This window comes from Pseudophryne corroboree, chromosome 4 (assembly GCF_028390025.1).
Source record: "Pseudophryne corroboree isolate aPseCor3 chromosome 4, aPseCor3.hap2, whole genome shotgun sequence".
Lineage (NCBI taxonomy): Eukaryota > Metazoa > Chordata > Amphibia > Anura > Myobatrachidae > Pseudophryne > Pseudophryne corroboree.
The window spans coordinates 559,944,293-559,959,167 of record NC_086447.1 but is presented as its reverse complement, the minus strand read 5'-3'; the positions used below and the strand labels follow the sequence as shown (position 1 = coordinate 559,959,167).

The 14,875-nt window shown below is 48.0% G+C and overlaps 1 protein-coding gene across 2 annotated transcripts in view; it reads left to right on the top strand.

The window, feature by feature from the left end:
- IFNGR1 (interferon gamma receptor 1) overlaps positions 1-14,875 on the top strand; it is a 170,459-nt gene that overhangs the window by 87,859 nt on the left and 67,725 nt on the right. The gene's annotated exons all lie outside the window — the stretch shown is intronic.

The following is a 14,875-nucleotide window of genomic DNA, read 5'->3' as shown; positions in this document are numbered from 1 at the left end:
GGTGACTAGTGGGGGGTGGGAGGGGGTACCTATATAAATGTGGCATTATCTCCTTAGCTAGTGGAGCCCGGTGCTGGTTTAAAAAAATACAGGGGACCCCTATGTCCTCCCCCCCCCCCCCCCCCCCCCCCTGTATTTTTGGAACCAGGACCGGTCCAAGTGCCCATTGCTAGTTGTTAAAAAACTGGGAACTCAACTTTCCCTCGGTATTTTAACAACTAGGACCGGCCAAAAGAGCACCGGACTGGTTGTGTTCAGGAAGAAGGACCCCACGCAATTTTTATTTTTCATTTTTAACTATTTAAATACTGTGCACAGTGAAGCCCTGCACGGATCTCACTGATCCAGCCGGGCTTCATTGTGTTATGTCCGGCAGTGTTTTTCTAATCTCTCCAGTAAAACACTGCCCGACAATACGAATTACATGAACATCAGTGAAAACTAATTGAAAACACCCAGTAGTTTAGTAAACTACCAGTTTTTGTTTTCAAAAAGTTGCAATCTTAAACGGCCGATGTTAGCCAAGATTGATCTCGGAATAAATCGGCTGCAACATGAATACACTGTGTGTAACGCAGCCGCTTCTGTGCATACACTCTGTAACGCATGAGTATAGACGGTTTTACAGATTTTGGCATGTGCACAGTTTCAAAAAAAGAACATGTGGATCTGGATCAGGCACTTTAAATCCTGTTTAGAGCATGATGAGTAGGCTATTCCCATATACCCAGACCATTAAGTTTCAGAGGCTGTTGTGGAGCAGATATGTTGTGGTAGGTGTGGTCACTTACTGTACATATGTTTTGGTGGGTCTGTCTGTGTAAGTCTGTGATATAGATGTCAGTATAGTGGTGCAAGTGTTGTGTTATCACAGTATGTCAGAGTATGCTGCAGATTATAATTCTTAGACATTATTTATTTTGGTAATGCAAAAGAAACACCATGCACAGTTCTGGGATCCGGACTTTGGGTCAACAGTAATTTGTTCGACATATGAAAGGTTGACACTGGAAAAAGCAGACAGGTTCATATGGTCGACACATTTTAAAAAAAGTTGTTCATGTTTTTGGACTTTTTTCATCCTTGACTATCCATGTTACAGATACTAACCTTTAGTAACCTTGTGGCGAGCAAAGCAGAGCAAGACACCGCACCCGAAGCGTGGCAAGTGGACTTGTTTTTACAAATGGTGGTCCCTGATGAAATAACTATCCACACTAACTCCAAAAATGCAACAAAAATGAAGTGTCGACCATTTTTGTGTTGACTCTTGACCATGTCGATCTTTTGACCATGTCGACCATATTGGGTCGACCTAATGACTGTAGACCTAATGTATGTAGAGCTTGTATACAACACCCCACAGTTCTCCTGGCACAGATCATTGATCATTTTGCAACCAGTGGGCCTATGCTATTCATCTCTTATGGGCCCTACACACTTCCCGATCCGCCGCTGAGCTGCCCGACGGCGGATACGGGGGACCCGGTGACGGGCGGAGTGAAGTTTCTTCACTTTCCCCGTCACCCGGCTCCATAGCAGTGCAGGCAAATATGGACGAGATTGTCCATATTGGCCTGCATGCACAAGCGACGGGGCACCAGCGATGAACAAACGCGGGGCCGCGCATCGTTCATCGCTGGTGCCTCCACACTGAAATATATGAATGGTATCTCGTTCATATCTTTCAGTATTCTCGCCCAGTGTGTAGGGCCCATTACTTGATGACCTAATGAAAGAGTGAGATGTCATGTCTGCATTTGTGTCTTCATCACCTTGTCTACCCTTCATGGTTCAAATGATGTTTCTTCTGTTTGTTTCTCCACAACTTCTGGAGGTCAAATATAACCATTATGCATTTATGGACATTAATGATTTTGGTACATTTTTAAATGAATGCAAACATGCATTTTTGTCTTGACATGTTGGAAGGTATGGTTTTAGTCATATTAGTTTGAACTACAGTGTATATTGTAGCTCATTAAATATAAAAAAAACGCAGTTAGTGTTATGCTTTGAAGGGGATGGTGAGATCTGTTTGAGTGAGTGGTAATATTATTCTTATCCCTACTGTATATGAGAATGTTTGTTATTTATAGCTTAGTCAATAATTTCACCAAGTTACGAGGTAATGACTAATTGGTGTTACACAATAGTAACATAGTAAATGAGGTTGAAAAAAGGCAAAATGCCCATAGGGTTCAACCTATATTTTATACTAAGCTGTGCACATTATAATGTACCTGCTGAAGTAATGGTTTTAGTACCAATTGACAACTATAATTCGTATCACTCCCAGATATTTAATGTCAATATATTAAATGCTATGGCCTTGGATACCTTTTTCAGTTAGAAATTTGTCCAATCCTCTTTTAAATGCATTTACAGAGTCCGCCATTATTACCTTCTCCTGCAGGGAGTTTCAAATCTTTATTGCCCTTACCGTGAAGAACCCTTTCCAATGTTGTGTACAGAATTCTCTCCTCTAGCCTCAGCGAGTGCCCACATGTTCTATACAGAGTTCTTTTAATAAACAAATCCCCTGCTAATCCCTTGTAATGACCCTTTACATATTTGAAGATATTAATAATGTCTCCTTTTAGATGCCTCTTTTCCAGTGTATACATATTTAACCTGGTAAGCCTTTCCTCGTACTCCAGTGTCTCTAACCCTTTAATCAATTTAGTAGCTCGCCTTTGAACTGTTTCGAGTTCCCCGATATCTTTTTTTATAATATATTCCAGGTGCGGACGTACCAATGATTTGTACAGTGGCAGGATTACATCCTCGTCCCTTGTCTCAATACCCCGTTTTATGCACGCAAGCACCTTAGTTGCCTTCTTTGATGCATTTTGACATTGTGTACTGTTATTAAGCCTATTGTCTATGAGCAACCACAAATCTTTTTCCACTACTGTTACCTCTATCTTTTCCCAATTTAATGTGTAGGATGCAAGTTTGTTTTTTTTATCCCAAAATGCATAGCTTTGCATTTTTCTATATTGAAACTCATTCTCCATTTAGGCGCCCAGGTATCAAGTTTAAATAAGTCATTCTGTAGAGACTCCACATTGATTTCCGAATTAATTTCCTTACACAGTTTAGTATCATCTGCAAAAATTAACACTGTGCTTTCCAGGCCTATACCTAGATCATTAATAAATATATTGAACAGTAGCGGGCCGAGTACGGACCCTTGTGGTATTCCGCTGACTACTGGTGCCCATCTGGAGAACATTCCATTGACCACCACTCATTGTACCCTGTTATTCAGCCAATTACTTATCCATGTACAACTAGTATTTCCTAGGCCAAGCTCCCTTAATTTGATGATCAGTCTCCTGTGAGGCACATTATCGAAGGCTTTTGCAAAATCTAAATAAACCACATCCACTGCTTTTTCCTGGTCAAGATTATCGCTCACTTCCTCGTAGAAGCTAATTAAGTTAGTTTGGCATAATCTGTCCCTCACAAACCCATGCTGACTCTTGCTAATAATCTTAGTAGTCTGCAGATGCTCCCCTATGCTATCCCTCAAAATTCCTTCCAATATTTGAACCGCTATAGAGGTTAAACTAACCAGTCTTTAGTTACCAGGATGATTTTTAGTTCCCTTTTTAAATATTGGTACTACCTCAGCTATATGCCAATCCTTCGGTACCATGCCTGATCTAATTGAACTATAGAAAATCAAGTATAGGGGTTTTGCTGGCTGTGACCTGAGCTCCATAATTAACCCTCGTGTGAAAACCATTTGGGCCAGGTGATTTATTAATCTTTATGATGCTTAATCTCTCCAGGACTACTTCCTCGCTTAAACAAGCATCAAGCCAAGAGTCATTACCTTCACTGTCATTATGCTCTACTATCACCGTCTGATCCTCCCTGATGAATACTGCTGAAAAAAAATTGTTCAGTATTTGCGCTTTTATTTTGTCATCATTTATCAAGGCTCCCAGTTCATCTTTTAATGGGCCTACGTTCTACTTTTTTAACCTTTTACTGTTAATGTATTTTTCTCTGACGTCCTAGTGGATGCTGGGAACTCCGTAAGGACCATGGGGAATAGACGGGCTCCACAGGAGACTGGGCACTCTAAAGAAAAGATTAGGTACTATCTGGTGTGCACTGGCTCCTCCCTCTATGCCCCTCCTCCAGACCTCAGTTAGAATCTGTGCCCGGCCAGAGCTGGGTGCTCCTAGTGGGCTCTCCTGAGCTTACTAGTAAAGAAAGTATTTATTAGGTTTTTTATTTTCAGTGAGCTTCTGCTGGCAACAGACTCACTGCTACGTGGGACTAAGGGGAGAGAAGCAAACCTACCTGCTTGCAGCTAGCTTGTGCTTCTTAGGCTACTGGACACCATTAGCTCCAGAGGGTTCGAACACAGGCACCTGTCCTCGGTCGTCTGTTCCCGGAGTCGCGCCGCCGTCCCCCTCGCAGAGCCAGAAGAACAGAAGCTTGAAGACGACGAAATCGGCGGCTGAAGACTCCTGTCTTCATTAAGGTAGCGCACAGCTGTGCGCCATTGCTCCCAGCACACTTACACACTCCGATCACTGTAGGGTGCAGGGCGCTGGGGGGGGCGCCCTGGGCTGCAATTGAAGTACCTTTTGGCATAAAAATACATATATACAGTCTGGCACTGTATATATGTAAAAACCCCCGCCATTTTTTCACACAGAAAGCGGGACAGAAGCCCGCCACTGAGGGGGCGGGGCCTTCTTCCTCAGCACACCAGCACCATTTTCTCTTCACAGCTCCGCTGGAAGCAGCTCCCCAGGCTCTCCCCTGCAGTATCCAGGTACAAGACGGGTTAAAAAGAGAGGGGGGGGCACATAAATTTAGGCGCAAATAAGACCTATAAAGCAGCTATTGGGTAAATCACTTATCAGTGAGAATCCCTTTGTTATATAGCGCTGTGGTGTGTGCTGGCATACTCTCTCTCTGTCTCCCCAAAGGACTTTGTGGGGTCCTGTCCTCAGTCTGAGCATTCCCTGTGTGTGTGCGGTGTGTCGGTACGGCTGTGTCGACATGTTTGATGAGGAAGGTTACGTGGAGGCGGAGCAAGGGCAGATAAGTGTGGTGTCGCCCCCGTCGGGGCCGACACCTGATTGGATGGATATCTGGAAGGTCTTAAATGACAATGTAAACTCCTTACATAAAAGGTTTGATGACACTGCAGCCTTGGGACAGCCGGGGTCTCAGCCCGCGCCTGCCCAGGCGACTCAGAAACCGTCAGGGGCTCATAAACGCCCTCTATCTCAGATGGTTGACACAGATGTCGACACGGAGTCCGACTCCAGTGTCGACGATGATGAGGCACATTTACAGTCTAAAATGACCAAGGCCATCCGAAACATGATTATTGCAATGAAAGATGTATTACACATTTCTGAGATTAACCCTGTTAATACCAAGAGGGTTTATATGTTTGGGGAGAAAAAGCAGCCAGTGACTTTTCCCCCATCTGATGAATTAAATGAATTGTGTGAAGAAGCGTGGAGCTCCCCTGATAAGAAATTAGTGATTTCTAAGAGGTTACTGATGGCGTACCCTTTCCCGCCAACGGACAGGTTACGTTGGGAAACATCCTCTAGGGTGGACAAGGCACTGACACGCTTATCTAAAAAGGTGGCCCTGCCGTCTCATGATACGGCCGCCCTAAAGGAGCCTGCGGATAGAAAGCAGGAAGCTATCCTGAAGTCAGTGTATACACACTCTGGTACTCTACTGAGACCTGCTATTGCTTCAGCCTGGATGTGTAGTGCTGTAGCAGCGTGGACAGATACTCTGTTAGACGACATAGATTCCCTCGACAGAGATACTGTTTTGTTAACCCTGGGCCATATCAAAGTCGTCGTCTTATATATGCGGGATGCTCAGAGGGACATTTGCCTGCTGGGCTCTAGAATTAATGCTATGTCCATTTCTGCCAGGAGGGTCTTATGGACTCGGCAATGGACAGGAGATGCTGATTCTAAAAAACACATGGAGGTTTTGCCTTATAAGGGTGAGGAATTGTTTGGGGACGGTCTGTCGGACCTCGTGTCTACAGCGACAGCTGGAAAGTCGACTTTCTTGCCTCAGGTTTCCTCACAGTCTAAGAAAGCACCGTATTATCAAATGCAGTCCTTTCGTTCCCAAAAAGGCAAGAGGGTCAGGGGCGCATCCTTTCTTGCCAGAGGCAGGGGTAGAGGTAAGAAGCTGCACCATGCAGCCAGTTCCCAGGAACAAAAGTCCTCCCCTGCTTCCACTAAGTCCACCGCATGACGTTGGGGCTCCACAGGCGGAGCCAGGTGCGGTGGGGGCGCGTCTCCGAAACTTCAGCAACCAGTGGGTTCGCTCACAGGTGGATCTGTGGGCTATACAAATTGTATCTCAGGGATACAAGCTGGAATTCGAAGCGACTCCCCCCCCCGCCGTTACCTCAAATCAGCCTTGCCAGCTTCCCCCATGGAGAGGGAGGTAGTACTGGCGGCAATTCACAAGCTGTACCTCCAGCAAGTGATTGTCAGGGTCCCCCTCCTTCAACAGGGAAGGGGTTACTATTCCACAATGTTTGTGGTACCGAAACCGGACGGTTCGGTGAGACCCATTCTGAATTTAAAATCCTTGAACACTTATATAAAGAAATTCAAGTTCAAAATGGAATCGCTCAGAGCGGTTATTGCAAGCCTGGAAGAGGGGGATTTTATGGTGTCGCTGGACATCAAAGATGCTTACTTGCATGTCCCCATTTACCCACCTCACCAGGAGTACCTCAGGTTTGTGGTACAGGACTGTCATTACCAGTTCCAGACGTTGCCGTTTGGCCTGTCCACGGCACCGAGAATATTTACCAAGGTAATGGCCGAAATGATGATACTCCTTCGGCAGAAGGGAGTTATAATTATCCCGTACTTGGACGATCTCCTCATAAAGGCGAGGTCCAGGGAGCAGTTGTTGATCAGCGTAGCACTCTCTCAGGAAGTGTTGCAACAGCACGGCTGGGTTCTGAATGTTCCAAAGTCGCAGCTGATTCCTACGACGCGTCTGCTTTTCCTGGGCATGATTCTGGACACAGAACAGAAGAAGGTGTTTCTCCCGGTGGAGAAGGCCCAGGAATTGGCATCTCTGGTCAGGGACCTCCTGAAACCAAAACAGGTATCGGTGCATCACTGCACGCGAGTCCTGGGAAAGATGGTGGCTTCATACGAAGCCATTCCCTTCAGCAGGTTCCATGCGAGGATCTTTCAGTGGGATCTGTTGGACAAGTGGTCCGGATCGCATCTTCAGATGCATCGGCTGATCACCCTGTCCCCAAGGGCCAGGGTGTCTCTTCTGTGGTGGCTGCAGAGTGCTCACCTTCTCGAGGGCCGCAGGTTCGGCATACAGGACTGGGTCCTGGTGACCACGGATGCAAGCCTCCGAGGGTGGGGGGCAGTCTCTCAGGGAAGAAACTTCCAAGGGCTGTGGTCAAGTCTGGAGACTTCTCTACACATAAATATACTCGAACTAAGGGCCATTTACAACGCCCTTAGTCAAGCAGAGCCCCTGCTTCGAAACCGGCCAGTACTGACTCAGTCAGACAACATCACGGCGGTCGCCCATGTAAACCGCCAGGGCGGCACAAGAAGCAGGATGGCAATGGCGGAAGCCACAAAGATTCTTCGGTGGGCGGAAAATCACGTGCAAGCACTGTCAGCAGTGTTCATTCCGGGAGTGGACAACTGGGAAGCAGACTTCCTCAGCAGACACGACCTCCACCAGGGAGAGTGGGGACTTCATCAAGAAGTCTTCACACAGATCGCAAAGTGATGGGAACTGCCACAGGTGGACATGATGGTGTACCGCCTCAACAAAAAGCTAAAAAGATATTGCGCCAGGTCAAGGGACCCTCAGGCGATAGCTGTGGACGCCCTAGTGACACCGTGGGTGTACCAGTCGGTATATGTGTTTCCTCCTCTTCCTCTCATACCCAAGGTACTGAGAATAGTAAGAAAGAGAGGAATAAGATCAATACTCATTGTTCCGGATTGGCCAAGAAGGACTTGGTACCCGGAACTGCAAGAAATGCGCACAGAGGACCCATGGCCTCTGCCTCTCAGACAGGACCTGCTGCAACAAAGGCCCTGTCTGTTCAAGACTTACCGCGGCTGCGTTTGACGGCATGGCGGTTGAACGCCGGATCCTAGCTGAAAAAGGCATTCCGGATGAAGTTATTCCTACGCTAATAAAGGCTAGGAAAGACGTGACAGCAAAGCATTATCACCGTATATGGCGAAAATATGTTGCTTGGTGTGAGGCCAGGAAGGCCCCTACAGAGGAATTCCAGCTGGGTCGATTCCTGCACTTCCTACAGTCAGGGGTGACTATGGGCCTAAAATTGGGGTCCATAAAGGTCCAGATTTCGGCCCTATCCATTTTCTTTCAAAAAGAACTGGCTTCACTGCCTGAGGTTCAGACGTTTGTTAAGGGAGTGCTGCATATTCAGCCCCCTTTTGTGCCACCAGTGGCACCCTGGGATCTTAATGTTGTGTTGGATTTCCTGAAATCCCACTGGTTTGAGCCACTTAGGACCGTGGAACTAAAGTATCTCACGTGGAAAGTGGTCATGCTGTTGGCCTTAACATCGGCTAGGCGTGTGTCGGAATTGGCGGCTTTGTCATGTAAAAGCCCATATCTGATCTTCCATATGGACAGGGCAGAATTGAGGACTCGTCCCCAATTTCTCCCAAAGGTGGTATCATCGTTTCATTTGAACCAACCTATTCTGGTGCCTGCGGCTACTCGGGTCTTGGAGGACTCCAAGTTACTGGACGTAGTCAGGGCTTTGAAAATATATGTTTCCAGAACGGCTGGAGTCAGGAAGACTGACTCGCTGTTTATCCTGAATGCACCCAACAAGCTGGGTGCTCCTGCTTCAAAGCAAACTATTGCGCGCTGGATCTGTAGCACGATTCAGCTAGCTCATTCTGCGGCTGGATTGCCGCATCTATAATCAGTAAAAGCCCATTCCACAAGGAAGGTGGGCTCTTCTTGGGCGGCTGCCGAGGGGTCTCGGCTTTACAGCTTTGCCGAGCGGCTACTTGGTCGGGTTCAAACACATTTGCAAAGTTCTACAAGTTTGATACCCTGGCTGAGGAGGACCTTGTGTTTGCTCATTCGGTGCTGCAGAGTCATCCGCACTCTCCCGCCCGTTTGGGAGCTTTGGTATAATCCCCATGGTCCTTACGGAGTTCCCAGCATCCACTAGGACGTCAGAGAAAATAAGAATTTATTCACCGGTAATTCTATTTCTCGTAGTCCTTAGTGGATGCTGGGCGCCCGTCCCAAGTGCGGACTTTCTGCAATACGTGTATATAGTTATTGCTTAAATAAGGGTTATTGTTATGAGCCATCTGTTGAGTGAGGCTCAGTTGTTGTTCATACTGTTAACTGGGTAAGGTTATCACAAGTTGTACGGTGTGATTGGTGTGGCTGGTATGAGTCTTACCCTGGATTCAAATTTCCTTTCCTTGTAATGTCAGCTCGTCCGGGCACAGTTTCCCTAACTGAGGTCTGGAGGAGGGGCATAGAGGGAGGAGCCAGTGCACACCAGATAGTACCTAATCTTTTCTTTAGAGTGCCCAGTCTCCTGTGGAGCCCGTCTATTCCCCATGGTCCTTACGGAGTTCCCAGCATCCACTACGGACTACGAGAAATAGATTTACCGGTGAGTAAATTCTTATTATAAAACCTTTTAGGATTGGTTTTACTCTCTATAGCGAATTTGCTTTTCGTTTACAATTTTAGCTGCTCTTATTACTTTCTCTTACGTCCTAGAGGATGCTGGGGTCCACATTAGTACCATGGGGTATAGACGGGTCCACTAGGAGCCATTGGCACTTTAAGAGTTTGAGAGTGTGGGCTGGCTCCTCCCTCTATGCCCCTACTACCAGACTCAGTTTAGAAAATGTGCCCGGAGGAGCCGGTCACAGCTAGGGGAGCTCTACAGAGCTTCTTTAGTAAAGTTTGTTTTAGAGTTAATTTTTTTACAGGGAGGCTGCTGGCAACAGCCTCCTGCATCGTGGGACTAATGGGGGGAGTAGTGTCCGCCCTGCGGGGTCTGAGCCACGATCTCCGCTGACAGGACACTGAGCTCCTGAGGGGATAGAACGTTCCCCGCCACAGGGAATGGCTCACCCCGGCAGCATGCTGCAACCCCCTTACAGAGCCAGAAGATCAGTGGCGAGTGAGTCACCGCCCCCCCTAGCAAGCGGGGAGCCAGTGTGAAGATGTCGGCAACAGGGTATGGAGCGCAGTACTAACTGCGCTCTGGGGCTCAGCGGTACATAGTGCGGCGCTGTGAGGGGTGCCCTGAGCCAGCGCCTACACCCTACACTGACCTCTCAAGCCTGTCAGGGTCCCGGGATCGCTGCCAGCACAATTCCTCAGGCCAGTATAATCTCTAGAAGAGCAGAAAGACCGCACCATTAAGGGGGCAGAGCTTCTCAGAGCGGACCCAGCAGCGTTCAGCGTCATTTTCCTGCCTGCAGAAACGCTGTCAATGAAGAGCAGTCCCTCCAGAGCAACTCCAGCTATCTCTTACGGTACCAGGGGGTTGTAGAAGGGAGGGGAGGCTGTGTAAAGACTGTGTAACCTATTAAGGTGCACAGTCAGCGCTGGTTGGGGCCTCCCTATACCATTGAAAGCGCTGTGTGTGGGTTGGCTCCAATCTCTGTGTCTCTCTTGCCATTCTTGGGGGTGAAACTCTGTCTAGTCTCCTGTGTGTGTGTGTGTGTGTGTGTGTGTGTGTGTGTGTGTGTGTGTGTGTGTGTGTCTGGTCTCCATTTAGCTATGTTCAGGGACTCTGTGTCATATGCTGCAGAGGATATGTCCTCTCAGGATGATCTGATTCCATGTAATCTGGATTGCACTGTTTTAGTGCAGATACCAGCAAGGGAGCCTGCATGGTTATCCTCTATCAAATCTATGATAACTCAGATTTCTACTAGGGTTGCACAGAATTAATCTGCAACTCAGATTTTACAGAACTCTATGGCAGTTTGGTCCGGTTCGGTTTCCTCAGGGCCCCCCTCTGTTGGTTCCCACAAACATGCTCTTGCCCAGATTATGCAAGAGGACACGGATACCGATTCTGACACGGCAGACGGTGATGGGGATGTGCTGTGTGGGGCCGCATCTCTTGCAAAAGGATTGCAGTTGATGATAGAGGCTGTCAGGGATGTGTTGAATATTGCTGATACAACACCTGAGCAGGTTAAGGAGGCTTGCTTCACTGACAGTAAGAAAGCCTCGCTAAACTTCCCTGCGTCCAAAGAATTAAAACCCACCCATAGAGGACGTGTCTGTATCCAGACTCTCGAAAAAATGTGGTTTTACCTGTCCCAGGATCTACCGCCTTAAAGGAGCCGGCTGATCGCAAAATTGATACTACGCTCAAATCCATATACACGGCTTCAGGGGCGATACTACATCCTACTATTGCCTGTGCATGGATTTCCAAAGCTATAGTAAAGTGGTCAGGCATGTTACTTGAGGATTTGGATACCTGGGTTCAGTGGCTGCAGGAATATCTTCCATGTCAGTCTCAGCTTGTCGAGGACTGTGGTTGCCCCAATGGCGGAATCCAGGAGAAGTGTGGAGACCCTACCCTACCCTACAAAGGTCAGGCTCTCTTTGGAGAAGCGTTGGATGCGTGGATCTCCACGTCTACAGCGGGTAAGTCCCCTTTTCTCCCATCAGCTGCATCTGCTACAAAGAAACCGTTTTCTTCAGCTGCTTCACAGTCCTTTCGGGTTGCTAAAACAAGAAAAGCCATACCGTCCAACACCTTCTTTAGAGGAGGTCGACCAAAATCCAAGAAACCTGCTGCTGCAGGTTCCCAGGAACAGAAGCCTATTTCAGGTACGCCAAAGTCCTCAGCATGACGATGGACCATGCGGCCCGAAGGTGGGGGCGAGACTCAGGCATTTCAGTCACGTCTGGGTGTCGTCCGGACTGGATCCCTGGGTACAAAATATTGTGTCCCAGGGGTACCGGCTGGAATTTCAGGATCTCCCTCCTCACCGGTTCTTCAAATCAGGCTTGCCAGCTTTGCCGTCAGACAGGACTACCCTACAGGGAGCCATCCAGAAGTTGGTTGAGGCACAGGTTATTGTACCAGTTCCTCCCCAGATGCAAAACAAAGGTTACTATTCGAACCTTTTCGTGGTACCGAAACCGGATGGTTCGGTCAGGCCCATTCTGAAATTAAAATCACTAAACCCCTTTCTGAGGGAGTTAAGTTCAAAATGGAGTTTCTAAGGGCGGTGATATCAAGTCTGGAAGAGGGGAAATTCCTGGTATCCCTGGATATCAAGGATGCGTACCTCCACATTCCGATTTGGCAGCCGCATCAAGCTTATCTCTGATTGGCACTGTTGGACTGTCATTTTCAATTCCAAGCCCTGCCTTTCGGCCCCTCCACAGCACCGAGGGTATTCACCAAGGTGATGGCGGAAATGATGGTTCTCCTCCGCAGAGAGGGGGTGAACATAATTCCATATCTGGACGATCTGCTGATAAAGGCATCATCCAAGGAGAAGCTGTTACAGTCCATAGCTCTCACGACCCAACTTCTCAAGGAACATGGTTGGAGCCTGAATCTTCCAAAATCACATTTGGAACCAACAAGGAGGTTGTCATTTCTGGGAATGATACTCGACACGGAAGTGCAGAAGGTATTTCTTCCAGTGGAAAAAGCGTTGGTTATACAAACAATGGTCCGGGACGTCCTGAAGCCAGCCCGGTTGTCGGTTCATCGGTGCATTCGCCTTTTGGGGAAGATGGTTGCCTCTTACGAGGCTCTGCAGTACGGGAGATTTCATGCTCTGTCCTTCCATCTGGATCTCCTGGACAAATGGTCGGGATCTCCTCTGCACATGCTCCAGAGAATACGTCTGTCGCCAAAGGCCTGGATCTCACTTCTCTTTTGGCTGCAATTACCTCACCTTCTGGAGGGCCGCAGGTTCGGGATTCAGGACTGGATCCTTCTACCCACGGATGCAAGTCTCCAGGGCTGGGGCACAGTCACTCAAGGGGAAACCTTCCAAGGAAGGTGGTCAAGTCTGGAAGCCGGCCTGCTGATGAACATTCTGGAATTAAGAGCCGTCTACAATGGGCTTCTGCAAGCGACCAATCTTCTGAGAAATCGGGCCATTCAAGTGCAGTCGGACATTGTAACGACAGTGGCTTACATAAACCGACAGGGCAATGTCAGAGGTAGCAAGAATCATCCTCTGGGTGGGAAAACACGCATTGGCGCATGTCGGCAATCTTCATTCTGGGAGTAGACAACTGGGAAGCGGACTTCCTCAGCAGGCACGATCTCCATCCAGGAGAGTGGGGCCTCCATCCAGAGGTGTTCACGGAGGTGACAAGTCTTTGGGGTGTACCTCAAATAGACATGATGGACTCTCGTCTCAACAAGAAGCTTCAGCGGTATTGTTCCAGGTCGAGGGACCCACAAGCCATGGCGGTGGACACCCTAGTGACTCCGTGGGTGTTCCAGTCTGTGTACGTGTTTCCTCCACTTCCACTTTTTAGAGTTCTAAAAATCATAAGGAGAACAAAAGTTGAGGCAATCCTCATTGCTCCGGACTGGCCAAGAAGGGCCTGGTACGTGTATCTTCTGGATCTACTGCTAGAAGAGCCGAGGCCTCTTCCTCTTCGGGAGGACCTGCTGCAGCAGGGGCCGTTCGCTTATCAAGACTTACCGCGGCTACGTTTGACGGCATGGAGATTGAACGCCAGATACTAGCTCGGATGGGAATTCTGAACAAAGTCATTCCTAACAGACTAGGAAAGGAGTAACATCTAAACATTACCATTGCATTTGAAAAAAATACGATTCTTGGTATGAATCCAAGAGGTGTCATACGGTGGAGTTTAATCTTGGACGGTTTCTCCTCTTCCTCCAAGCAGGTGTGGATATGGGGCTGAGATTAGGTTCCGTAAAGGTCCAGATTTCGGCCCTATCCATTTTTTTTCCCAGAAACAGTTGGCTGCCTTTCCTGAGTCAAAGACCTTTTTGAAGGGAGTTCTGCACATCCAGCCTCCCTTTGTGCCGCCTATGGCACCCTGGGATCTTAACGTGGTGTTGCAGTTCCTCCAGTCGGACTGGTTTGAGCCTCTACAGGAGGTTGAGGTTAAGTTTCTCACGTGGAAGGCTGTGACTTTGTTGGCTGTGGCTTCTGCTAGGCATGTGTCGGAGTTCGGGGCTTTGTCATGTAAAAGCCCATACTTTATCTTCCATGAAGATAGAGCTGAGCTCAGGACACGTCCGCAGTTCCTTCCGAAGGTTGTATCAACCAACCTATTGTGTGCCAGTTGCTACTGACTCCTCAATTTCATCAAAGTCCTTGGATGTTGTAAGGGTTCTGAAAATCTATGTGAAGAGGACTGCTCGTCACAGAAAATCGGACTCTGTTTGTCCTGTATGATCCCAAGAAAATTGGGTGTCCTGCTTCTAAACAGACGAACTCTCGCTGGATCAGGTTCACTATCCAGCATGCGTATTCTACGGCAGGCCTGCTGTGTCCTACGTCTGTTAAGGCCCACTCTACTCGTAAGGTGGGTTCTTCCTGGGCGGCTGCCCGGGGTGTCTCGGATTTACAACTATGCCGAGCGGCTACTTGGTTGGGGTCGAACATGTTCGCAAAGTTCTACAAGTTCGATACTTTGGCCTCTGAGGACCTGAAGTTTGGTCAATCAGTTCTGCAGGAGCCTCCGCGCTCTCCCTCCCATTCTGGGAGCTTTGTTACATCCCCATGGTTCTAATGTGGACCCCAGCATCCTCTAGGACGTAAGAGAAAATAGGATTTTAATTACCTACCGGTAAATCCTTTTCTCG